The 25,103-nt window shown below is 40.5% G+C and overlaps 1 protein-coding gene and 1 pseudogene across 1 annotated transcript in view; both read left to right on the top strand.

The window, feature by feature from the left end:
* The window catches only part of LEMD1 (LEM domain containing 1), a 39,323-nt gene that overhangs the window by 11,667 nt on the left and 2,553 nt on the right, over positions 1-25,103 (top strand). The gene's annotated exons all lie outside the window — the stretch shown is intronic.
* LOC118637603 lies at positions 15,402-16,676 on the top strand (annotated as a pseudogene).

Raw genomic sequence — 25,103 nt, 5'->3', positions numbered from 1 at the left:
CTCCAGTGCCAAACAGCTCAGTTCTTCCCTGTGTGTCTCTGGTGCCCCTCGAGCTGCCTTCCCTCCAAGCTTAGAGGGAGAGAGTCCGATAAGTCCATGCGCGGGCCCTTTAGGGAGCTGCCTGGGGCTCCAGCCACTTCAGCCTCCCTGAGCCTCAGTTCCTGCTGGTTTTCCAGCCAGAAGTGATGGGGATTCTCTTCCTGGCACTGGAACCCTGAGAGGGGCACCTGGTGTGGGACGGGGACTCCTCAATCCTCAGGGAGGACCTTCCCAGCCGAGGTGTCCTCCTGATTCTTATCCGCCACACGTGGGTGTGGGACCAGCCTGTCCCCTCCGCCCTCCTACCAGTCTCGATGTGGCTGCTGCTTTAATTCCGTAGTTGTAGGGCTTCCATTCAGCCTATTTTCAGGCAGTTTTGAATGATGATTGTTCTGTAGTTTAGTTGTAACTTTGATGTGGTTGTGGGAGGATGTGATACCACGTTTACCTATGCCGCCATCTTGACCGGAAGTCCACCCTTGACTATTTTAAAGAGTACATGACTTTTATCCTGTAGTATGATTTTTCTCTTTGACTGTTCATGGAGGCCATGTCCTCTCGGCAGGAAACCCTCAGAAGTAATGCTGTGCCCTTCTTAGTGCATCACACTAGGTAGCAATGCCATCCTGTTCCACTGCTGGTAACATTAACCTTAATCACATGGAAAAGTTGGTGTCTGTCAGCTGTCTCAATAAAATCATGGTTTTCCCATTTGTAATTGAGTAGAATTTTGTGGGGAAATTTTTTGAAATGACACCAACACAGTGTTTCTATTCAAACCTCATCCATTTACCCTAGCTTCTGTAGATGACAGCCTGAATCAACTTCCATTATAATGATGGCCCATTGAGACTTCATATTTCTATTATTCCCCCTGCATTTATTAGTTGATAGTCTACTGTAAGGAAGACCTTTCCTTCTCCCCCATTTTACTTATTTATTTGTTCATTTGGTCTTTGTTTCATTTGTTCTTTCTTGCAAACATATTAGTATGGACTCATCGATTCTTTTTCATTGAATGGGCTGTATCTGTTGATATTATTTATTTTAATGCTCAAATTGTCCCAGATTTGGCCAGTGGGAATCTTTTCAATATGGATATTGTGTCCTTTGGACATGCCCTCATCATTCTTTGAGCATTTCCTGAATTTCCGGCACAAAAAGATGTTTCAGACCCATCTTTTTCTGCCCCAGGAGCTTTGGTTCCTTTTACTGCAGGATGGTGTTTAAAAAGCAAGATCTAGTCCTGGCTGGTGTGGCTTGGTGGGTTGAGCATCAGCCCGTGCACCGAAAGACTGCAGGCTTGATTCCTGGCCAAGGCACATGCCCAGGTTGCAGGTTCAGTCCCTGGTCCATCTGGGTGCATACAGGAGGCAAATGATCAATGTTTCTCTCTCACATAGATGTTTTTCTCTCTCTCTTCTTCTCTCTTCCTGTCTCCCTAGAATCAATAAAAACATATTTAAAAAAATACAAGATCTAGGACTTCAATGAGCTCATTGCTACTGGGAGCCATTGCTACTCAGTCCTCTCGGCGAACAAAGATGGAAAATAAATGTGTGCGCATATGTACACATGCACATAAGCATCTATTGCTATTTTTATATATCTCTATATATAAATTTAAAAACCATAAATTCATATTGATTTCCAATTACAATCCAACATTTCAGTGTTCTTTGTAACCTTCCCCTTTCTATGTCTGTAAGTCACTTCTGTGACAGTGTAAAACCTGGCTTCCATTATCCTCAAAATATTCACATTTGCTGAACTTTCTAATTGCCTCAGTGTAACCAATCCCCCAATCATAATAGCCACCTCCTTCTCTGCATAACCCTCATCACCACCTCCTCGACCACTGGACATGGCAACGCCTCCTTGTGGCCTTCCCATCACTGTCTCTCTTCCTTGGACACAGGGCACACTAAGTCTCCATGTTGTCCCCTTCCCTACTGCTGCCATTCTTCAACCACCAGGAACCCCAATATACACAGCCCCTCCCACTCTATTTCTTTGGCCTCACATATTCTCACCCCTCATTCATGTCCCCTCTGCCCCACTTCTTGTGCGGGGCACATTGACATCCCAGGGAAGGACAGGGAGGGAAAGAAAGCTTCATGGTTGTTGTTTTTTTTTTTGCTTCCAATTCTGAGGTCTGTTTCAATGTTTTTGTGCCAAAACTTCAATAGGATTTTTGCTCTTGTGTTTTATATTTTTTACTTATTTATTTATTTAAATAAGTAGACTTTTTTAAAAGTTGATTTTTAGAGAGAGGAAGGGAGATAGAAACATTGATCTGCTGCCTCCTGTATACTCCCTACTAGGGATCGAGCCTACAACCTGGGTATGTGCCCTGACCAGGAATCAAACCAGCAATCTCTTGGACGCTCAACCACTGAGCCACATAGGCTGGGCTACTCTTGTGTTTTAATTACTGTTGTTGCTGATAAGATACCTTGTAGGCCTATAATTAGCATGTGCAGGGCCTACCCCAATTACTGCAATTGGAAGAGCCAATGTACCAAGGGAAAATATATTAAAGGACTACTATTAAGTATATGGTCTGAGTTACATGTAAGAGTTTTAGGAGACCTGATGTTAAATATCTTTATAATAGTTTCTTAATTAACTGGAAAACATCCTTATTCCCAATAGTAGTTGTAAATTCCAATTGGGTCAAAGTGAAGAGTAAATTACATATTTTATAACTACTCAATAAGCTCTTAGTTCTTACCTTTAATATGTGCTAATGGGAGCTAAAGACTATATTCACAAGGGGTGTATTTAACCCTTTTCTTGTAAAACTACTGACCTCCTAGTATATATGTTTAAATTTGCTCATAATCAATGTGTCTTTATCTTATTGATTACATGCCAATTATTTCTGTGTAATAGAACCCAGTTTTTGAAATGCAAGAGCATCAGTAAGAGCTAGTGAAACCAAACTCTGATTACCATGATTCTAAGATGATAATAAAGGTAAACTTATTTATTTTCATAAAACTGAATTATGAGCAGTGGTGTTCTTTTTGAATAGAAAAAAATATGTATTTGTTTAGAAAACTGAGCTTTGCTTTCCTTTTTGTCTAAGAATATAACCAAACTGACTTCAGCTAGTTTATAATTTGCATTATAGATATAGATATATGTATTCATTTTAAGGAGAGGAGTTTTCTGTTCACCTCCACTATGAGCACCCCTGAGTTATTTTGATCTCTTGGGATTTATTAGGACTTCATTAGTACCAGATACTACTCATCACAAGGCATGAGTCCAGACATGATTTATTGTAATTATTGATCATGGAATTTCCTATCTGAAAGGCTTCTTGGAGGAGGTTATGTGGGTCATCTTATAAGATGTAGAAAAAAGCAGAGAGGGATATGACTTGCTTAAGACCACACAGAATTAGAAGAAAAACTGGAAATGGAATTCTGGTCTCCTCATGTCCCTTTTATTGCCCTTTCGTTTATATCAAGCTGCCAAAGGAAGAGGAAACAGCCAGGCCCCTGAGTGGTGAAATAGCTCCCTCCAGTGTTTCTTCTCATGGTATCCCAGGACACAGGACATCTTGTCACCTGTGGCAGCTTATGTTCTTTCTGGTGACGGCTTTGCAATGAGAGTCCATCTGAGGCATTTTTCTTTTTCTTTTTAAATATGTTTTTATTGATTTTTTAGAGAGAGAGAAGAGATAGAAACATCGATGTGAGAGAGAAACATCAATTGGCTGCTTCCTGTATGCCCCCTACTGGGGATTGAGCCAGAAATCAAGGCATGTGCCCAGAATGGGAATCAAACCAGTGATATCTTGGTGCATGGGACCACACTCAACCAACTGAGCCACACAGGTTGGGTCATCTGAGACATTTTTCAGTGGCCCTCTGTCCACACATTAAAGCCACGGTATAGAAATTAGCATAGCTATAATGGACTTACTGATATGCATATGGATATCTGTGATTTGCCCAAGTAGACAAAAGAAAATTCAACCTGAAAACTGTTTTTGATATTTTATTATAACATATGCATCTAAAAATGTATAAAGAATTGTGTAATAAGCAGTTCGATTCTCACCCTAAAGATTAAAAGTTAAATCATTACTAATTCACTTGAAGACCCCAATGTATTCTTCCTGATCATATTCCTCTTCCTTCATTTCCCCCACGGTAACCACTATTCTGAATTTTCTACTTATTATTCTTTTCCTTTTCTTTACAGTATCCACAAACTTTAGTTTCTCATGATTTTGGATTTTATTTAAATGCTATCATAGTGTAAGTATTCTTCTGTAACTTCCCTTTACCATTCACCCTTATGTTATAAACTTTACCCAATATCTATAGCTCTCATTCATTCATTTTCACTGCTATATAATTATTATAAATATATATTTATCCATTTCTTATTTACGGGACATCTAAATTGTTGCCAAGTTTTCCTAATACAAGCAATGCTGCTACAAACATTGTGGCACATAACCCATTGTGTACATGTGCAAGAATTTTTTTCTGAATGAATGAATATACTTAGAAGTGGAACTGCTGACGTGAAGGCTGTATACCTGATTTTCAGCCTAAGAAATCACGCTCTACAGAATGGCAGCACCATTTTACATTTCTACTAACAATATATTAACAGCTCCATTGTTCTAAATATTCTTCAAAAATTTAGTATTGCCGTATTTCATTTTTGTCAATGTAGTAGGTGTAAGGTGGTATTTTATTATGACTGTATTTTGTATTACTCTTATGCTAATAAGGTTGAGCATCTTCTCACATGTTTGTTGGTTTTTTTATGTTTTGTTGTCTGTAAAATGTCTGTTCATGTTTTTTGCCCAATTTTCTATTAATTTGTTTCTCTTTTTCTTGTTCATTTATAGGAGCTCTTTATATATATATATATATTTTTTTTTAATTTTATTTATTTATTTATTTTTTTGTTACAGATATTTTACCTTTTTACCCCATTGGCACCCCCCACCCCACCCCCCCCCCCCCCCTGTCCCCGGCTTAGTTGTCCATGTCCATTGGTCATGCATACATGCATATAAGTTCTGTGGTTTATCTCTTCCCACCCCCCCACCCCCCATCCCCTCTTCTGAGGGATGTCAGTCTGTGCCCTACTTCCATGTGTCTGGGTCTACTGTATTCCTCAGACTGTTATGTTCATTATATTCCGTATATAAGTGAGATCATGTGGTATTTGTCTTTTTCTGCTTGGCTTCTTTCACTTAGGATAATACTTTCCAGGTCCCTCCATGTCGTCTCAAAGGATAAGAGATCTTTCTTTCTTACCGCTGCATAGTACTCCATTGTGTATATGTACCACAGCTTTTTGATCCATTCGTCTACTGGTGGACACTTGGGCTGTTTCCAGATCTTAGCTATTGTAAATAGTGCTGCTATGAACATGGGGGTACATATATTCTTCCTGATTGGTGTTTCAGGCTTCTTAGGGTATATTCCCAGCAGTGGGATCACTGGGTCGAATGGAAGTTCAATTTTTAATTTTTTGAGGTAGCACCATATTGTTTTCCATAGCGGCTGCACCAGTCTGCATTCCCACCAGCAGTGTATTAGAGTCCCCTTTTCTCCACACCCTCGCCAACACTTGTTGTTTGATGATTTGTTGATGGCGGCCATTCTGACAGGTGTGAGGTGATACCTCATAGTTGTTTTAATTTGCATCTCTCTGATGATTAGTGATGTTGAGCATTTCTTCATATGTCTCTTGGCCATTTGTATGTCCTGTTTGGAGAGGTGTCTATTCAGCTCCTCTGCCCATTTTTTAATTGGGTTCTTTGTCTTCCTTTTGTGGAGTTGTATGAGCACTCTGTATATACTGGAAATTAACCCCTTATCTGATACATCGTTGGCAATGATGTTCTCCCATACAGTGGGTTGCCTTTCCATTTTGATGATTGTTTCTTTTGCTGTGCAGAAGCTTTTTAGTTTGATGTAGTCCCATGTGTTCATTTTCTCCTTTATTTCTGTTGCCTTAGGTGATGTATCAGTGAAAATTCTGCTCCGTACGATGTCCAAAATTTTGTTGCCTACATTTTCTTCTAGAATTTTTATGGATTCACGGGTCACATTTAAGTCTTTTATCCATTTCGAATTTATTTTTGTGTATGGTGTAAGTTGATGGTCTAGTTTCATTTTTTTGCATGTAGCTGTCCAATTTTCCCAACACCATTTATTAAAGAGGCTGTCTTTGCTCCACTGTATGCTCTTGCCACCTTTGTCAAATATTAATTGAGCGTATTGCCTTGGGTCCATTTCTGGGTTTTCAGTTCTGTTCCACTGGTCTATATGCCTGTTCTTGTGCCAGTACCAGGCTGTTTTGGTTACAGTCGCTTTGTAGTATAACCTGATATCTGGTATTGTGATCCCTCCAACTTTGTTCTTCTTTTTCAAGATTGCTGTGGCTATTCGGGGTCTTTTTTGGTTCCATATGAACTTTTGAAGTATTTGTTCTAGTTCTATGAAATATGTCGTTGGTATTTTGATGGGGATTGCGTTGAATCTATAGATTGCTTTGGGTAGTATGGACATTTTAATTATGTTAATTCTTCCAATCCATGAACAGGGTATGTGCTTCCACTTTTTTATATCTTCCTCTATTTCTTTTTTCAATGACCTGTAGTTTTCTGCAAATAGGTCTTTTACTTCTTTGGTTAAGTTTATTCCTAGGTATCGTAATTTTTTTGGAGCGATGGTAAATGGGATTGTTTTTTCAGTTTCTCTTTCTGTGAGTTCATCATTGATGTACAAGAATGCCGTCGATTTCTTGACGTTAATTTTGTATCCTGCTACTTTGCCAAACTCATTTATTAAGTCTAATAGATTTTTGATGGAGTCTTTAGGGTTTTCTATGTACAATATCATGTCATCTGCAAATAATGACAGTTTCACTTCATCCTTTCCAATTTGGATCCCTTTTATTTTTTCTTCATGTCTGATTGCTGTGGCTAAGACTTCCAGTACAATGTTAAATAAGAGTGGTGAAAGTGGACATCCCTGTCTTGTTCCTGTTCTTAATGGAAATGATTTTAGTTTCTGTCCATTGAGTATGATGTTGGCTGTAGGTCTTTCATATATGGCCTTTATTATGTTGAGATATGATCCCTCTATTCCTACATTGCTGAGCGTTTTTATCAGAAATGGATGCTGGATTTTGTCGAATGCTTTTTCAGCATCTATTGATATGATCATGTGGTTTTTATTCTTCATTTTGTTTATGTGGTGTATCACGTTTATTGATTTGCGAATATTGTACCAGCCTTGCATCCCTGGAATGAATCCCACTTGGTCATGGTGAATAATTTTTTTGATGTATTTCTGGATCCGATTTGCTAGTATTTTGTTCAGGATTTTGGCGTCTATGTTCATCAGGGATATTGGCCTGTAGTTTTCTTTCTTCGTAGTGTCTTTTTCTGGTTTTGGAATTAGAATTATGCTGGCCTCATAGAACGTGTTTGGAAGTCTTCCTTCTTCTTGAATTTTTTGAAATAGTTTGAGGAGAATGGGTGTTAGTTCTTTTTTGAATGTTCGGTAAAACTCCCCCGTGAAACCATCTGGGCCTGGGCTTTTGTTTGCTGGGAGAGTCTTGATTACCTCTTCAATTTCCTTAGTTGTTATTGGTCTGTTCAAGTTTTCTATCTCTTCCGGGAATAGTTTTGGGAGACTGTGTGTTTCTAGAAATTTGTCCATTTCGCTGAGATTGTCGAATTTGTTGCCATATAGTTGTTCATAGTAGTTGTTAACGATCTTTTGTATTTCCGTGGTGTTGGTTGTTACTTCTCCTCTTTCATTTCTGATTTTGTGTATTTGGGTTCTCTCTCTTTGTTTCTTGGTGAGTCTAGCTAAGGGTCCATCTATCTTGTTTATCTTTTCGAAAAACCAGCTCTTTGTTTCATTGATCCTTTGAATTGTTTTTTTGGTCTCTATGTCATTTATTTCTGCTCTGATCTTTACTATTTCCTTTCTTCTACTTGCTCTGGGGTTTTCTTTTGTTTGCTTTCTAATTCTTTAAGTTGTGAGGTTAGACAGTCAATTAGAAATTTTTCTTGTTTTTTGAGGTAGGCCTGTAGTGCTATGAACTTCCCTCTCAGAACTGCTTTCGCTGCATCCCATAGATTTTGTGTTGTTGTGTGTTCATTTTCATTGGTTTCCAGGAAGTTTTTAATTTCTTCCTTGATCTCCTCGGTGACCCATTCATTGTTTAATAACATGCTATTTAGCCTCCATGTGTTGAAATGTCTTTGCATGTTCTTTGTGCAATTGATTTCTAGTTTCATGCCATTGTGATCTGAGAAGATGCTTGATATGATTTCAATCTTCTTGAACTTGTAGAGATTTAGTTTGTGTCCTATCATGTGGTCTATCTTTGAAAATGTCCCATGTGCACTTGAGAAGAATGTGTATTCTGTAGTTTTGGGGTGTAATTCTCTGTAGATATCTATTAAATCCATTTGGTCTAGTGCTTCATTTAGAGTCTCTGTTTCCTTGCTAATTTTTTGCCTAGAGGATCTATCCAGTGCTGTCAATGGGGTGTTGAAGTCCCCTGCTATAATTGTATTGTTGTCGATTTTTCCTTGGAAGTCCTCCAGAAGATTTTTAATATATTTTGGTGCTCCTATATTGGGTGCATATATGTTTATCAAGGTTATATCTTCCTGTTGGATAGATCCTTTCAATATTATGTAGTGGCCGTCTTTGTCTCTAGTTATGGTCTTCATTTTGAAATCTATTTTATCAGATATGAGAATTGCTACCCCCGCTTTTTTTTGCTTTCCATTTGCTTGGAAAATTTTTTTCCATCCCTTCACTTTCAACCTATGTGAGTCTTTTGTTGAGAGGTGGGTCTCTTGTAAACAACATATAGATGAGTCATGCTTTCTTATCCAATCAGCTACTCTGTGTCTCTTTATGGGAGCATTCAATCCATTTACGTTTAAGGTGATTATTGATATGTACTTATTTATTGCCATTTTTGTTTAGTGTGGTTCCATTTTTCTTCCCATTTCTACTGCTAATTACAGCAGTCCTTTTAACATTTCTTGCAGTGCTGGTTTGGTGCTAATGTATTCCCTTAGCTTTTTTTTGTCTGGGAAGCTCTTTATTTGATCTTCTATTTTGAATGATAGCCTTGCTGGGTAGAGTAGTCTTGGATTCAGATTCTTGTTTTTCATGACTTTGATTACTTCATGCCATTCTCTTCTGGCCTGTAGTGTTTCTTGTGAGAAGTCAGCTGAAAGCCTTATGGGGTTCCCTTTGTAGGTAACCTGTTGCTTATCTCTTGCTGCTTTTAGGATTCTCTCTTTGTCTTTAATTTGTGGCATTTTAATTACTATGTGTCTTGGTGTGGGCCTGTTTGGGTTCTTCTTACTTGGGACTCTCTGTGCTTCTTGAACTTGAATGCCTTCTTCCTTCACCAAATTAGGGAAGTTTTCTCTCACTATTTTTTTGAATATATTCTCTATCCCTTGCTCCTTTTCTTCTTCTTCGGGGACTCCTATGATACGAATATTATTACGTTTCCAGTTGTCCCATAGTTCTCTTAAGCTGTCTTCCTGTTTTTTAATAGTTTTTTCCTTTTGTTTTTCTGATTGGTTGATTTTTTCTACCCTGTCTTCTAATTCACTGATCCGGTCCTCAGCTTCCCCTACTCTGCTTTTTAAACCTTCCCATGTGTTTTTCATTTCGGATATGTCATTTTTTATCTCTTCTTGTTGGTTTTTAATTTCCATTTGGCTTATTTTCAGTGTCTCTATGTCTTTACTCATGCTGTTCAGCTTCCTCAAGATCATGGCTCTGAATTCTAGCTCTGTTAACATGCCTAATTGCTCCACATTGATCTCATCTTCGGTGGAGGTGTCTTGCTCTTTCATTTGGCTTCTGTTTCTGTGTTTCACCATTTTAGCTATCACTGTGGGCTTTGGAGCCTGTCAAGTTCTCCCTGTGGGTGTTGGTGTTCTGCTGTTTGTGGCTCCCTCTCCTGTGTTTAGATGAGCGAGGGAGGACCCGCGTTGAACACCACTGTCAAGTCTTACTTTCCTGGTTAAAGTTGCCAGCCCAGGAAACGTACTGTTATCCTCTAGCTTTTTGCCTGGAGGCTAGCAGTCTAGGTTAATTGATGAGTTTTGGGTTGTCAGTTGATTGAAAAACTCCCTCTGGTGCTCAGCCAAGGGGCTTTCACGAGGGTGGGGCAGATGCTGGTCATTAGTGAGCCTCAATTAACACTTCAATGGCCCACAGGGTGGGGTTGGATCTCCGAGGGAGGGGCTGCTGCCTCTCTCAGAGCCCTGGGAAGGAGCAATGTGGCCCCCGTCCTGAGTGGCTGCACTCAGCCAAAGCTCTGAGCGCCCTCCAAACCCCGAGTGTCCAGACACAGTTCCAGTCCAGTCCGCCCTCCCTCCGCCGGAGCCCAAGGTGAGTGGCTGTGGCTGTTTCAGCCTCTGTCCCGGCTGCGCTGTGGGGCCGCCTGGGAGTGTGACCCGAGGGCGCCGCTCCCAGCTGAGGCCGCTGCCGAGCTGCCGACCGTGCGCTCCCAGCCCCGTCTCGCGCCTTCGCAATCCTACCGGGATGGAGTCAGTGTCCTGCGTTGTATGGTCCTCCAAGCTGCTTTTCTGTTGGTTTTTTCCGTCGATTTGTCTGTGTTATAGTTGTAATTCCAGTTTGGTTCTGGGAGACGGTCTGTGTAGCTCCGTTCACTCCGCCGCCATTTTTCCCGCCTCTCTTTATATATTTTGGATAGCAATCCTTTGTCATCCATAAATGTAGCACAGACCTCCTAGTAGTTGGACTTATCCCCCCCACAACAGTTCACAGGATAATTGAGAGTAAAGTACACAGATTTCCCATATAACCTCTGCCCCTACCCAGGCATCGCCTCCCCCATTATTAACGTTTCCTACCACTGAGCTTGTCTTTTCACATTTTTCTACTTGTGTTTTAAAAACTATAATTTAAAATTTTTTTCAAACTTACAGCAAGTTTCTCACAAAGAATTTCTATATGGCCTTCACCCAGATTTACCCATTGTTAACATTTTACCACATTTGTTATATAATTTTATCTATTTATTATTTTTTCTTGAACTAAATTATGACATCATGATCTTTTACTCCCTCCCCAAAACTTCAGTATATATTTCTTTAGTCTAAGACATAAGGGTATTAATACCACAATAATGAGAACCTGAAATTTTTATTAAGATTAAATTTATATAACATAAAATTTACTATTTTCAAGTGTATAATTCAATAGCATATAATACATTTATAATGCTACCTCTATTTAATTTCAAAACATTTTCATCACCCCAAACTAGTAGTACCCATTAAGCAGTTACTCTACCATCCCTTCCTGGCAACTACTAATCTGCTTTCTGTTTCAATGGATTTTTTTCTTCTGTATGTTTCATATAAATGGAATCATTCAATATATGATGTTTTGTGACTTTTTCATTTAGCATAGGTTTTCAAGGTTTATCCATGTTGTAGCATGTATATGTATCAGCACATCATCTCTTTTTATGAGTAAATAATATTTATTTGTTAATCCATTATGGACATTTGGATTGTTTCCACCTCCTGGCTATTGCAAATAATTCTACTATGAACGTTCATTGATGAATAAGTATTTGAGTACCTGTTTTCAATTATTTTGGTATACACCTAGGAGTGGAATTTTGGGCCATGTGGTAATTCTATGTTTAACTTTTTTTGTAAAACCATTTTCCACAGTGGCTGCTCCATTTTACATTTCTACCACCAATGTATGAAGGTTCCAATTTCTCCATATCCTTGCCAAACCTTATTATTCCACCCCAACACTGTTTTTTACTTTTTAAAATTATCTTTTTTGTTGAACGTATTACAGATGTTTCCCCTTTCTTCCCCTTTGACCCCCCTCCTCCCCACTCCTGTCCCCCTCCTGCCTTCCCCACACTATTTTTTGTGTCCATTGGTTATGCATATATGCATAGAAGTTCTTTGGTTTATATCTTCCTGCCCCACCTCCCCTCTTCCCTTTGAGGTTCATCAGTCTAACCAATTTGTACTTCTTATTCCCTTCACCTTTTTTACCCATCCCCCGAACCCCCCTTCCATCTGGCAACCATCAAAAAGTTCTCTGTATTGATGAGACTGTCTCTGTTCTGCTTGCTCATTTTGTTTGTAGATTCAATTGTTGATAGATATGTATTTATTGCCATTTTATTGTTAATATTTTTCTCCTCCTCCTCCTCCTCCTCCTCCTCCTCCTCCTCCTCCTCCTCCTCCTCCTCCTTCTTCTTCTTCTTCTTCTTCTTCTTCTTCTTCTTCTTCTTCTTCTTCTTCTTCTTCTTCTTCTTCTCCATCTTCAAGAAGACCCTTCAACATTTCATATAATACTGGTTTGATGGTGATGAACTCCTTTAGCTTTCTCTTGTCTGGGAAACTCTTTATATGGTCATCGATTCTAAGTGATAGCTTTGCAGGATAGAGTAATCTTGGTTGTAAGTCTTTGCTTTTCATCACTTTAAATATTTCTTGCCACTCCCTTCTGGCCTGCAAAGTTTCTTTTGAGAAATAGGCTGATAGTCTTATGGGAGCTCCTTTGTAGGTAACTAATTGCTTTTCTCTTGCTGCTTTTAAGATTCTCTCTTTGTTTTGAACCTTTGGTATTTTGATGATGATGTGTCTTGGTGTGGTCCTCTTTGGGTTCTTCTTGTTTGGGACTCTCTGTGCTTCCTGGACTTGTATGTCTGTTTCCTTCACCAAGGTAGGAAAGTTTTCTGTCATTATTTTTTCAAATAGGCTTTCGATTTCTTGGTTTCTGTCTTCTCCATGATGCAAATGTTGGTATGCTTGAAGTTGTCCTAGAGGCTCTTACACTATCCTCAGTTTGGGGTCGGGGGGGATTTTTTTTTCTCTTTTCTTTTGCTCTTCTGATTGAGTGTGTTTTGCTTCCTTGTATTCCTAATTGATGGTGTGTTTCTTGGCTTCACCTACTCTACTATTGATTCCTTGTAAATTGTTCTTTATTTTAATTAGTGCATCTTTCTTTTCTGACTAGTCCTTTTTTATGCTTTTGAGGTCCTCACAAAGTTCCTTGAAGTTCTCATGAAGTTCCTTGAAATTTTCACTAAGTTCATTGAGCATCCTTATAACCAGTGTTTTGAACTCTGCATCTATTAGATTGCTTCTCTCCATTTTGTTTAGTTCTTTTCCTGGAGTTTTGTTCTGTTCTTTCATTTGGGACATGTTTCTTTGTCTTCTCATTTTGGCTCCCTCTCTGTGTTTGTCTATACATATTAGATAGAGTTGCTATGCTTCCTAGGCTTATTAGGGTGGTCTATTGAAGTAGGTATCCTGTAGGGTCCAGTGGCACAGCTTCCCTGGTCACCCCAGTTAGGCCCACAAGATGCACCCCTAGTGTGGACTGTACCTCCTTCTGTTGTAATTGAGTCTTAATTGCTGTTGGCATGTCAATGGGAGGGAGTTACTCAGACTGACCAGCTGCAAGGACTGACCTCTGATTACCTAGGAAGATCAGCTGTGCAGAGGCCACCACACAGAACAAGACTTACTTTATCAGGGCTCTGGTACCCACTGAGTCCACTCCTTGAGTGTGTCACTTGTGGATGTGGTTGGGTGGTAGTGCTTCAATGTGGTCTGAAGCTGTCCACTGGGTGTGCTAGCTCTGGTGCAAGGTTAGCCACTGCCTGTGTTGTACCTGGCACCACCAGCCACAAACTACAAAGCTATTGGCCGATGGCTGCTTCTTGTGCTGGACTTGGAGGTGCCCAGGCAAAGCCAAGCTGTGAACCAAGGCTGGCTGCTTCTAGTGCCAGGCCTTAGAGGATCAGCTGTGCAAGGGCCACTTAGTGAGAGGTATGGGGCTCCCTGAGGCCAGATGCTGCTTGTTTGAGAGAATTTAGGAAAATCTGAAGCAAGAGCCAAGACAAGTCAATCCTATGGTAAAGCCACTGGTAACAGCTTAGGTGGGCCTAGAAGTTGGGTGGGGTAGGGCCTCAGGGAATCACCAAGGTGGAGCAAACAGTGTGAGCCAAGTTGCTAGAGACCAAGATATGGTATCCATCTGCCAGGCCCAGTAGGGGAAGGGCTCACCAAAGGAACAAAGGCCTCCGACAGCAAGTCTGTCCAGGAGAAAGCTGCCTCTCCAGTTCTTGCCCTGATGCCAAACAACTCAGTTCTTCCCCATATGTCTCTGGTGCTTTTCAAGCTGCCTCCCCTCTGCACTGGAGCCTGGGGGTTTCAGATCCTAGTAAGCTTTTCAAAGGAACTGCCTGGGGCTCCAGAAGCCTTAGCCTCCCTCAGCCTCAGTTCCCGTTGGTTTTTATAGCCATAAGTTATGGGGACTTCTCTTCCTGACACTGAAACCCTGAGCTGAGAGGCCTGGTGTGGGATGGGGACCCCTCCCTCCTCAAGGAGGACCTTCCCAGCTTAAGTATCCTCCTGATTTTTATCTACCACATATGGGTGTGGGACCAGCTCATCTGCACCTCTGCTCCTCCTACCAGTCTTGATGTGACTCCTTTAATTTCATCGTTGTAGGACTTGCATTCAGCTAGATTTTAGGAAGTTCTGAATGATGGTTGTTCTATAGTTTAGTTGTAATTTTGATGTAGTTGTGGGAGGAGGCGAGTATAGCCTTTACCTACACCATCATTCTGACCAGAAGTCCCCACCCCAACACTTTAAAATGGTCATCCTTGCGAGTATAAAGTGGTATCTCATTATGGTTTTGATTTGCCTTTCCCTGATGACTAATGATGCTGAGACTCTTTTCATTTTCTTGTTGAACATTTGCACGTATTCTTTGGAGACATTTTTATTGAAGTCACTTGCCCATTTATTAATTGGGTTGTTTGTCCTTCTGTTGTTAAGTTGTATGGGTTCTATATATATTTTGAATACTAGACAGTTATCAAATATATGATTTGCCAATATTTTTCCGATTCTGTGAGTTGCCTTTTCTCTTTCTTCATAATGTCCTTTGGTACACAAAAGTTTACATAAATTTGCTTATGATATTTCTTGGTGTTGGTTTCTTTGGGTTTATTTTGTTTGGAATTCACTCAGCTTTTTAAATCTGTAGATTTATGTCTTTTGCCAAATTTGAGACTTTTTCATTCCCGCCTCATTCTCTTCTCCAGAGACTCTGATAATACAAATATTAGATCTTTTATTATAATCCATAAGGCCCTGAGACTCTGGGTTTTTGTTTTGTGTTATTTTGTTTTGGGGGGTGGTTATTTTGTTTGTTTTTGTCTATTTTCTCTCTGCGGTTCAGTTTGAATGCTTTATACAGTTCTAGCTTCAAGTTCATTGAGTCTTGCTTTTCCTTGACAAGATGGCAGAATATGACTTGACTATACACATGGCACACTTTTTGGATCAGCAGCTAGTCTTTCCATTGCTTGAGTTTCTCTGTAAAGGAGATATATTATAAAAAAAGAATTATTACAAGAAAATTTGGATCTTCTTAGTGATACCAACATGGTACAGTTTGCTAGGTATGTATACAAAAATCTTTATTCTGATGATATTCCTCATGCTTTGAGAGAAAAAAGAACCACAGTCTTTATATAACTGAATTAGCTTCAGGCAGAAACAGAACCAATTGTGAAGATGTTTGAAGATCCAGAAATATGGTCAATTAGGGATGGTCGGATGCTGTTTGACTACCTGTCGGACAAGCATGGTTTTCAGCAAGAATATTTAGATACACTCTACAGGTTTGCAAAATTCCAATACGAATGTGTGAATTACTCCAGAGCAGCAGAATCTCTTTACTTTTTTAGCTTGTAGGTTCCAGCAATAGATAGAAATGCTTTGAGTTTACTCTGGGGAAAACTGGCCTCTGAAATCTTAATGCAGAATCAGGATGTAGCCATGGAAGACCTTACATGGTTAAAAGGGACCATAGATAGTAATTCTGTGAGTTATCCACTCCTTGTCTCTTCAGCAGCAAACACGGCTCATTCACTGGTCTCATTGGTTTTCTTCAACAAAGGGTGTGATAACACTGACCTCTCCCTTTACCATCCACAGTATCTTAATACAATTCAGATGATGTGTCTGTATATTCTTCACTATTTGACTATAGTAGTCATAACAAACAAAGATGTTCAAAAACACTAGCAGGTGCTAAAAGATCTAGTCAAAATGATTCAACAGGAGTCTTACACATATGAAGACTCAATTACAGAGTTTGTTGAATGCTTGCTTATATGTTAACTTTGACTTTGATGGGGCTCAGAAAAAGCTGAAGGAATGAGAATCTGTGCTTGTAAATGACTTCTCGGTTACTTGTCTTGAATCCTTGAAATCACTGAAAATGGCCGTCTCTTCATATTTGAGACTTTTTGTTGCATCCACCATTGTATCAGCATTGACATGTTGGCAGATAAACTGAACATGACTCCAAAAGAAGCTGAAAGGTGGATTGTAAATTTGGTTAGAAATGCAAGACTGGATGCCAAGATTGATTCTAAATTAGGTCAAGTAATTGGAAACACCAATTTCATTTAGAAGCCAGATGTTGGCTTTTAATATTTAGAAGTAACTTAATCAGAATAGTAGGGTAGAGGCTTCTAACTTGACAACTGAAGACTCTGGCTGCTAATAAAGAATTGTGAAGAAAAAACAACAAAACAATACAGGAAAAATGAAATAATGAAACCATTATATAAAGGGTGATATACACTTTATTTATTTTATTTTTCTTTATTGATTTTAGAGAGAAAGGAAGGGAGAGAGAGAGAGAAACATCAATGAGAGAGAACATTGATTGGCTGCCTCCTGCATGCCCTCACAGGGGATTGGGCCCACAACCTGGGCATGTGCCCTGACCGGGAATCAAATCAGTGACCTCTTGGTGCCTGGGTTGATACTCAACCACTGAGCCACACCAGCCGGGCTGCACTTTAGAAACAATATATTGAGTATAAGTTTTAGAGAATTTGAGTAAAATCAGATATTTCATTAAAAAGAGTACACTGATTCTTTCCTCTGTCTTCATTCTTCTGTCAAGCCATCTTGCAAGTGTTTTACTTCGGTTGTTGGATCTTTTTTTCAATTCTAAACTTCATACTTGGTTTTTCTTTATGTATTCCACTTATCTGCAGAAAGTTAATATTTTTTTCAATTGTTTCAAATGTGTTTATGTGGTTCCTTGAAACATAGTATGATGTCTGCTCTAAAATCGTGGTCAGATAACTCAACATTGGGTCATCTTAAATTCTAAACTTTATACTTGGGTTATCTTTATATATTCCACTTATCTGAAGAGAGTTAATATTTTTTCAATCGTTTCAAACGTGTTTATGTGGTTCCTTGAAACATAGTCTGATGTCTGCTCTAAAACCGTGGTCAGATCATCCAACGTTGTTCCATCTCGGTATTGGCATCTGTTACCATCTTTATTCACTCAAGTTATGCGAGACCATGGGTTGTATTGAAATATTCTGTTTTAGCATCCTCCTCAGACTTTATGCTGGTGGGGGAAGAGGGACCCCAGATCTTCACTGCAGGGCAGGTGATAGGAGTCCAGGTCCCCCACTGGGCCTCCATTGACACCCTGTTGTGTGTTTGTGGGTTCATTATTGCTGGGCTGCTAGAGGGGCTCCACTGATACCAGCCCACTAGGAAGGAGGTCAAGTCCAGACTTCCCTTGTACCTTGGCTGGTAGAGGTGGAGGTGGGCTGTTTGCTGGGGTAGGGCAGTTACTGTCAAAGTAACTGACAGTAGTCCCTTCCTAGTCCTTTGGCGTTCCAGAGGCTTTTTTATTTGCTCTCTTTGGTGTTTCCAGGTCGCCAGCTTCTCCAGCCTTCAGTCCAGGATATATGAGGTCAAAAGAAAACCTAGGACATTTGCTAGGAGTCATTCCTTAGGTCCTGAGGTTCCTAGCTCATCTGCTTTTCTCCACCTTTCAGTCTTCTTATGTTTGCTTTACATATAGTGTCCAGGTGTTGCCGATGGAAATGGGGTTCTTCCACGGAGTCACAAGAAAAGCATTTCGGGACCCACATATAGGAGGATGAGGTGTAATGGTAAGATTTACTCTAGCTGGAGTAAACAAACACAAAGGACTGTCCCCAGGTGCCCAGCGTATCATCCACGACCAGGTGGCTTGGCTCTGTCTGGCTGTGGAAGAAGTCCAGCTTTGTCTTCACCAAGCCCAGAAGAAGGACCAGGGTCCAGAGACATTGTGCCATTGCCTGGCACCGGCAGGTCATCCAGAGCTACCGTGGTTCAGTTTACTCCATGCCAAAGCTTAGTCCAGTTCAGCCTCTGTCCCTGTCAGACTAGCTTAGTCTCTGTTCCCAGCTGTGCTCTGGCCCGTGCCGCACTGTTACACTCAGGCCAGCACAGGGTGCTGGCGCTGGGGCCCACGTGGCTGCTACAGAGAGAACGTGCGGACAGGCCAACAAATGGGCAAACGTGCTACCAAGAGAGGCCTTTATTAGGCTTGGATCACATTACCTCGGGCTTGGGAAGGGGTAAGCTTTCTTGCAAACAAACCGATCTCTTTCCTGGCCCTTTGTGAGCTTGTGTTGGATCTTGCCCCTATCCAATCTCTTTCCTAAATCTTCTAGGGTTTCACGCTCTCATCCAGTCTGATCCTTTTCCCAGGCTAGACACCTCCCTTCTATGGTCCCCATCTTGGCTCCTTCTTCGCATTGGTTTATACCCCTCACCCTACCCCATAGTCCTGGTGAGTGGCCCCGATGTGTCCTGCGGGGATGAGAAAGTCGGTCCTTCCTCCCTACACAAGGGCATGGGGGATGCGGCTATTCCCCTGGGGTGTCTGAAGCTGTAGCTTCTAGACTTAAGCCTGATTAAGTATAACTTCCAGACTCAATCAGGCTCAGCCAGTCTGGCTCCCTCTCTTCTGTTAACTCCTAGCTGCCTATGCTAACACAGGGTTTTGACTATATTGAGCAGAAGAAACTTGGAGAAGTATATCTATCTTGTCTTATTCCCAATACCATTTTGAACCATCTGTCCTTTCTCTTCTGATTGGCAATATTAGCTCTTGTCATTCATCGTATTTCCACGGGAGTTTTAAAATGCACCCAGGATTTGTATTAATCAAGTATAGTCAGGTGACAGACACGGAGACAACTGCCTGTCAAAGAAGTTTATCACCTACAGTACCCAGGAGGATTGGGCATGTCATGCCATGCAGGGCCACATGGGGAAGTAGCAGGTCAGTCGGGAGGCAGGAATGACAGGAAGGCATGGGCATTAGGCTCTGTTAGGCTTTGGTAGGAAGGAAAGGGTGGGGTAAGGTAAGCGTTTTGGGATTGGCTCATTTCAGCATGCCCTGGGCAATAGGGGCGGACCCTCATCTTCTAGTATCTGGCCCTGGGCTGATGTAGGACAGAGAACACCTTGGCTTGGTAAGTGAGAGTTTGGTAAAGAGGAAGGTTGGAGAGATTGGTTGGCTTGCATGAAAGTCTTGGTCACAGGCAAGTCTTTATTGTCTCTAGGAGTTATCTAGCCTTCAGAGACAGGCTCTCCAAGATGTCAAAGCATCATAAAACACAGAAAGTAAAAACCATGATTAATCCAAGGGATCTCTATTCTGATCCATTTGTCTGGCTTGTGCTCATAGAAGAATTTCTTCATTACCATAGCAACCCCTCTCACCTTGTTGTTTTAAAGTGGTCTTTATTTTTTACTTTGTCCCTTTGTTCTTCCAAATAAATTTTAGAATAAGCTTATCAAGTTCCATGAAAAATTCAGATTGAAACTTTGTTCACTTTATATTTTAATTTGGAAAAGGCTGACTCTTTACTCTGCAGAGTCTTCCTACTCATGAACATATTACATCTTTGCATTTATTGAAATTTTCTTTAATATCCTTCCATAAGATTTTATTTTCTCAATAAAGGTCATGCTCATCTTTTGTTAGCTTTATTACTAGGTAGGCTTTTCATTTTTGTTGCCAATTTTTTTGGAAATTAGTATCTTTTTAAAAATATGTTTTCAATGGTTTGTAGCTGGTATATAGAAATGCAGTTGATTTTTGTCAATAACTTTTGTCTTATAGCAATGAGTTCTTAGCAATTATGATAATTTCTCCACAATTCTCTTTAGTCTAATTTGTATACTTTCTATTTCTTTTTGTTTATCTGTGCCTGCTAAGACCTTTATATTACAATGTTATGTGAGTGATAATAGTAGGAATATTTTCCCTTGTTCTGATTTTAAAGAAAATGCTTTGAACATTTTACCTTTGAGTATGATTTTTGGTGAAGGTGTTGTATCAAGTTAAGGAAGTTCTCATTCTATTCCTAGAATTAGTACAAATATTATGGAGATGATCATAAAGCCTTTCATCTTTCTTTTGTTAATGTAGTGCAGATTATTTTTAAGGGCTTGTAATTAATTCAAAATCATTATGTAGGTTAAAAGAACACAATGTTTTAAATTAGAGCTTTATTAAATCAGGTTGAAGTAAAAACAATAGAGTGAAATTATTGTAAGATCTTTTATTAACTTAATCAGTTTTAGTCAATAAAGGGATTTGGGGTTAACTGAATATGAAGGAGCTCTAAATCAAGTTGTTTTTTATCTGCTTGTAAAGGAGGTCATAACTGCCAGTTTGCCAAGTCATAAAAATGAAATTGCATTTAGTGAAGTAGAGTGAGTGAAAAATGTAACACATTTCAGTTTGAAGAGAATTTCACCCCCAGCCCCAGGAGCGTCACTGCCTCCTGACTGCCCAAACTTCAACAGCAGGAAGTCCTGGAAGAATAGAAAAAGGAAAGGGTGGGACCTCAGCACTCAGCACCCATCTGTGATTACCCATGATTGTGGGTGCCAGCCTAGGACATGTCAGGCTAGGTTTGGGTCTACACTGTAAAATACACATCTTGTGGAAATGCAAACAAACTTGTTATTTCTTTATGGACAGATATTCATCATTTTAGTCAAAGTAGATCATTTTTCAAAACCCCCATACATTTTTTGATGATAATGATTTAATGAGAATACAAAATGATTATTGTTCTTTCTGGCCCTGAACATTAGCTCAGTGTTTTGTAGTTAACTATAATACAATATGGCACTGTATCTCATACACAATCCACACTCAGATCCGTTATCATTATACATAGATAGGCAATGAGAATTAGCACAAAATAGTCTACTTGGAAAAATCTTGAAAAGCCAGTTCATCTGAAATCTTGTAATGGCATTACAAGAATGTTCCAAAAGTGAAAAATACATCAAGCTACAAATATGCCACCTGACGCAAAAGCTGAGTTTGTATTTTTACTTCCCTCCAGTTTTATGTACATATATGGTATGTATTCACACAGTTGTCATCACTGTGTACAAACAATTCTATATTCTGTTGATTGTGTTTATCATTCATTGATGTCCCTTTTCCCTATCATATAGTCTTTATAATTATAATATAATTATATGTGATATTATTGATGGCTGCACAGTCAAGTTGCTAGGACAGAATTACTCCTCTTTTGAAAATGAAAATGTTGCCCTGGTCAGTTTGTCTCAGCGGTTGAGCGTTGGCCCGCAGACCAATGAGTCTCGGGTTCGGTTCCAGTCAAGGGCACGTACCTTGGTTGCAGTTCATCCCCAGCCCTGGTCGGGTCGTGCAGGAGACAACCAGTTGATGTGGCTCTATCACATCGATGTTTCTCTCTCTCTCTCTCCCACACTCCCACTCTATCTGATGATAAGTAGAAAAGTATCCTCAGGTGATGAATAAAAAAAATTTTTTTTTAAAGAAAAGAAAATGAAAATGTTCACCTTTTACATACTGTAGAACTCTACATTTAAATGATAAAGAAAATAAATTATAAAAGAAAAGGAAACTAAAGACCTAACCTCCTTATGGCAGGAGGAGAGAGGGGGAGTGGTTATGGGTTATAAGAGCTGTGAAGTCCTATCATGTGAATTCGCAACAGGCTTCTACCCCAAATACTGTATTTAAATACCTATTTTTAAATTTAAGAGAATTAAAAAGAAGCTGCACGTGATGGGTACGGGGAGGTTCATTACACCATTGTCTACTTTTGTATATGTCTGAAACTCTGTAATTAGAAAAATTAAAGAAAGAATGTGTTTATAAAAATTTTTCCAACACCTTTGGAAATAGTTTGAAGTGTTGCATGGTGAGCAGACCCACTAGCCCACGTGGCACCTTGGTGAGAATCTTTAAAGTCCCTTTCCGCAAGAGCATTTGCTTCCCTCTGCCGGCAGTTGTCGTAGTGGTGTGTACATCTTCGATGTCTGCACTGGGAACAGTGCTCCCTTGGAGGTGGTCCCTTGGGTCATGCACAGCTTCCCACCATCTGCAGAGGCCAAGCTTGGGTGTCACTAAATCACTGCTGAGAACGTCTTCTTTAAGAAGGTGGGGCAGGGAGTAGAGGGGGAGGGTGGAGGCCAAAGCTGCTTCACTGGTAGCTTAACTGGGAAGGAAGTGACCAGCGGTAGATGATGGTGCAATAGGCTATGCCCCCCACCCACCCACCGTAGGCTGAGACTATCGGACCTACTAACACAACAAACCTTGTAGGTGATGTTCCAGACTCACTAGAGTTGTGTGCTCTTTTGGGGTGTCCTGACAACACACTTGCTAAGGCTTTCCTTTCTCCTGGCAACTCTGACTCACATGATTGCCCCAGTGTCTCATATCCTCCCCTCCATCACACCCTAGTTCTGCTCATTTCAGTGTTACTGTCAGAACGTCTCCTTTTAACTTTCCTTCTTGGTTCTTGCTCTGTCCTGGTGTTGGTCAGTCCTTTTCCTATTGGAGGCGAGACATATCTTCCTCTCATATTTTGGGGAATTCTCCAGTTCCTGACTCCCTTGTCCATAGTCTACTGTATTGTGAAGCCTCTGTTAGCATGGGTAGGTGTCAGAAGGCTACTCTCGTGTTCAAGGATTCTGGGCCCCTGGGAAGGGGGACAGACACCAACTTTCCAATGACCCTACATGGTAGATATCATGGCTTGATTAAAAAGAAATAAAATGCAGAACATGTGAATTAGGGTTGAAGAAATATAGACAACTGATCTGAATGAATGAGAATAATAAAGAAGACTTCTTGCAAGAGGAAAATGATTTTTATTTTTTTATTATGTTTTATTTTTTTTAATCTTTATTGTTGAATGTATTACAGATGTTCCTCATTTTCCCCCCATTGACCCCCTTCTCCCCACTCCCACCTCCCTCCTGCCTTTTCCCACACTGTTGTCATGTCCATTGGTTATGCATATAAGTTCTTTGGTTTATTTCTTCCCACCCCCAAACCCCCTTCTCTTTTAGGTTTGTCAGTTTAGCAACCAATTTGTTCTTCTTAATCCCTTCACCTTTTTCACCCATTCCCCCAACCCTCCTCTCATCTGGCAACCAACAAAATATTCTCTGTATCTAAGAGAATGTTTCTGTTCTGCCTGTTTATTTTGTTTGTAGATTCCATTGCCAATAGATGTGTATTCATTGCCATTTTGTTTGTTCATATATTTTATCTTTTTCTTCAAAAAGACCCTTCATCATTTCATATAATAACGGTTTGGTGGCAATGAACTCCTTTAACTTTTTCTTGTCTGGGAAACTCTTTATATGGCCATCGATTCTAAATGACAGCTTTGCAGGACAGAGTAATCTTAGTTGTAGGTTCTTGCTTTGTATCACTCTGAATATTTCTTGCCACTCCCTTCTGGCCTGCAAAGTTTCTTTTGAGAAATCAGCTGACAGTCTTATGAGAACTCTCTTGTAAGTAACTAACTGCTTTTCTCTTGCTGCTTTTAAGATTCTCTCTTTGTCTTGAACCTTTTGCATTTTGATGATGATGTGTCTTGGTGTGGGCCTCTTGGAGTTCATCTTGTTTGGGACTCCCTGTGCTTCCTGGACTTGTATGTCTGTTTCCTTCACCAAGTTAGGAAAGTGTTCTGCCATTATTGTTTCAAATAGGTTTTCAACTTCTTGTTCTCTCTCTTCTCCTTCTGGCACCCCCAAGATGCAAATGTTGGCATGCTTGAAGTTGTCCCAGAGGCTCCTTACACTATCCTCATTTTTTTGGATTCTGTCTTCTTTTTGCTGTTCTGATTGGGTGTTTTTTGCTTCCTTGTATTCCAAATCAATGGCTTGCTTCTTGGCTTTACCTACTCTACTATTGAATCTGTGTAAATTATTCTTTATTTCAGTTAGTGCTTCCTTCATTTCTGACTGTGCCTCCTTCATTTCTGACTTGTCTTTTTTTATGCTCTTGAGGCCTTCACTAAGTTCACTGAGGTTCTCACTAAGTTCATTGAGCATCCTTATAAGCAGTATTTTGAACTCAGCATCTGTTAGGTTGCTTATCTCCATTTCGCTTAGTTCTTTTCCTGGAGTTTTGTTCTGTTCTTTCATTTGGGACCTGTTTCTTTGTCTCCTCATTTTGGCTGCCTCTCTGTGTTTGTTTCTATGTATTACTTAACGAGAGGTATGGGGCTATCTGAGACCAGATGCTGCTTGTTTGAAAGAATTCAGGAAAACCTGAAGCAGGATCCAAGACAGGCCAATCCTATGGTTAAGTATAACTGGCAACAGCTTGGGTGGGCCTGAAAATTGGGTGGGGCGGGGCCTCAGGGAATCACCAGGGCGGGGCTACCAGTGTGAGCCAGGTTGCTGGAGTCCCAGATATGGCTTCTGTCTGCCGCCCCGGGGAAGGGCTCACCAAAGGAACAAAGACCTCTGACAGCACGTCTGTCCTGGAGAAGGCCGCCTCTCCAGCCCTTGCTCCAATTTCAAACAGCTCAGTTCTTCCCTGTATGTCTCTGGTGCCCCTCAAGCTGCCTCCCCTCCAAGCTTAGAGGGAGTGTGTCCGATAATCTGTATGCGGGCCCTTTAAGAGGAACTGCCTGGGGCTCCAGCCTCCTCAGCCTCCCTGAGCCTCAGTTCCCGCTGTTTTTTCCATCCAGAAGTGATGGGGATTCTCTTCCTGGCACTTGAACCCTGAGCGGGGCACCTGGTGTGGGACGGGGACCCCTCCTTTCTCAGGAAGGACCTTCCCAGCCCAGGTGTCCTCCTG

This window comes from Molossus molossus, unplaced genomic scaffold (genome assembly GCF_014108415.1).
Source record: "Molossus molossus isolate mMolMol1 unplaced genomic scaffold, mMolMol1.p scaffold_m16_p_20, whole genome shotgun sequence".
Lineage (NCBI taxonomy): Eukaryota > Metazoa > Chordata > Mammalia > Chiroptera > Molossidae > Molossus > Molossus molossus.
This window is presented reverse-complemented; position numbering and strand designations above follow the sequence as displayed.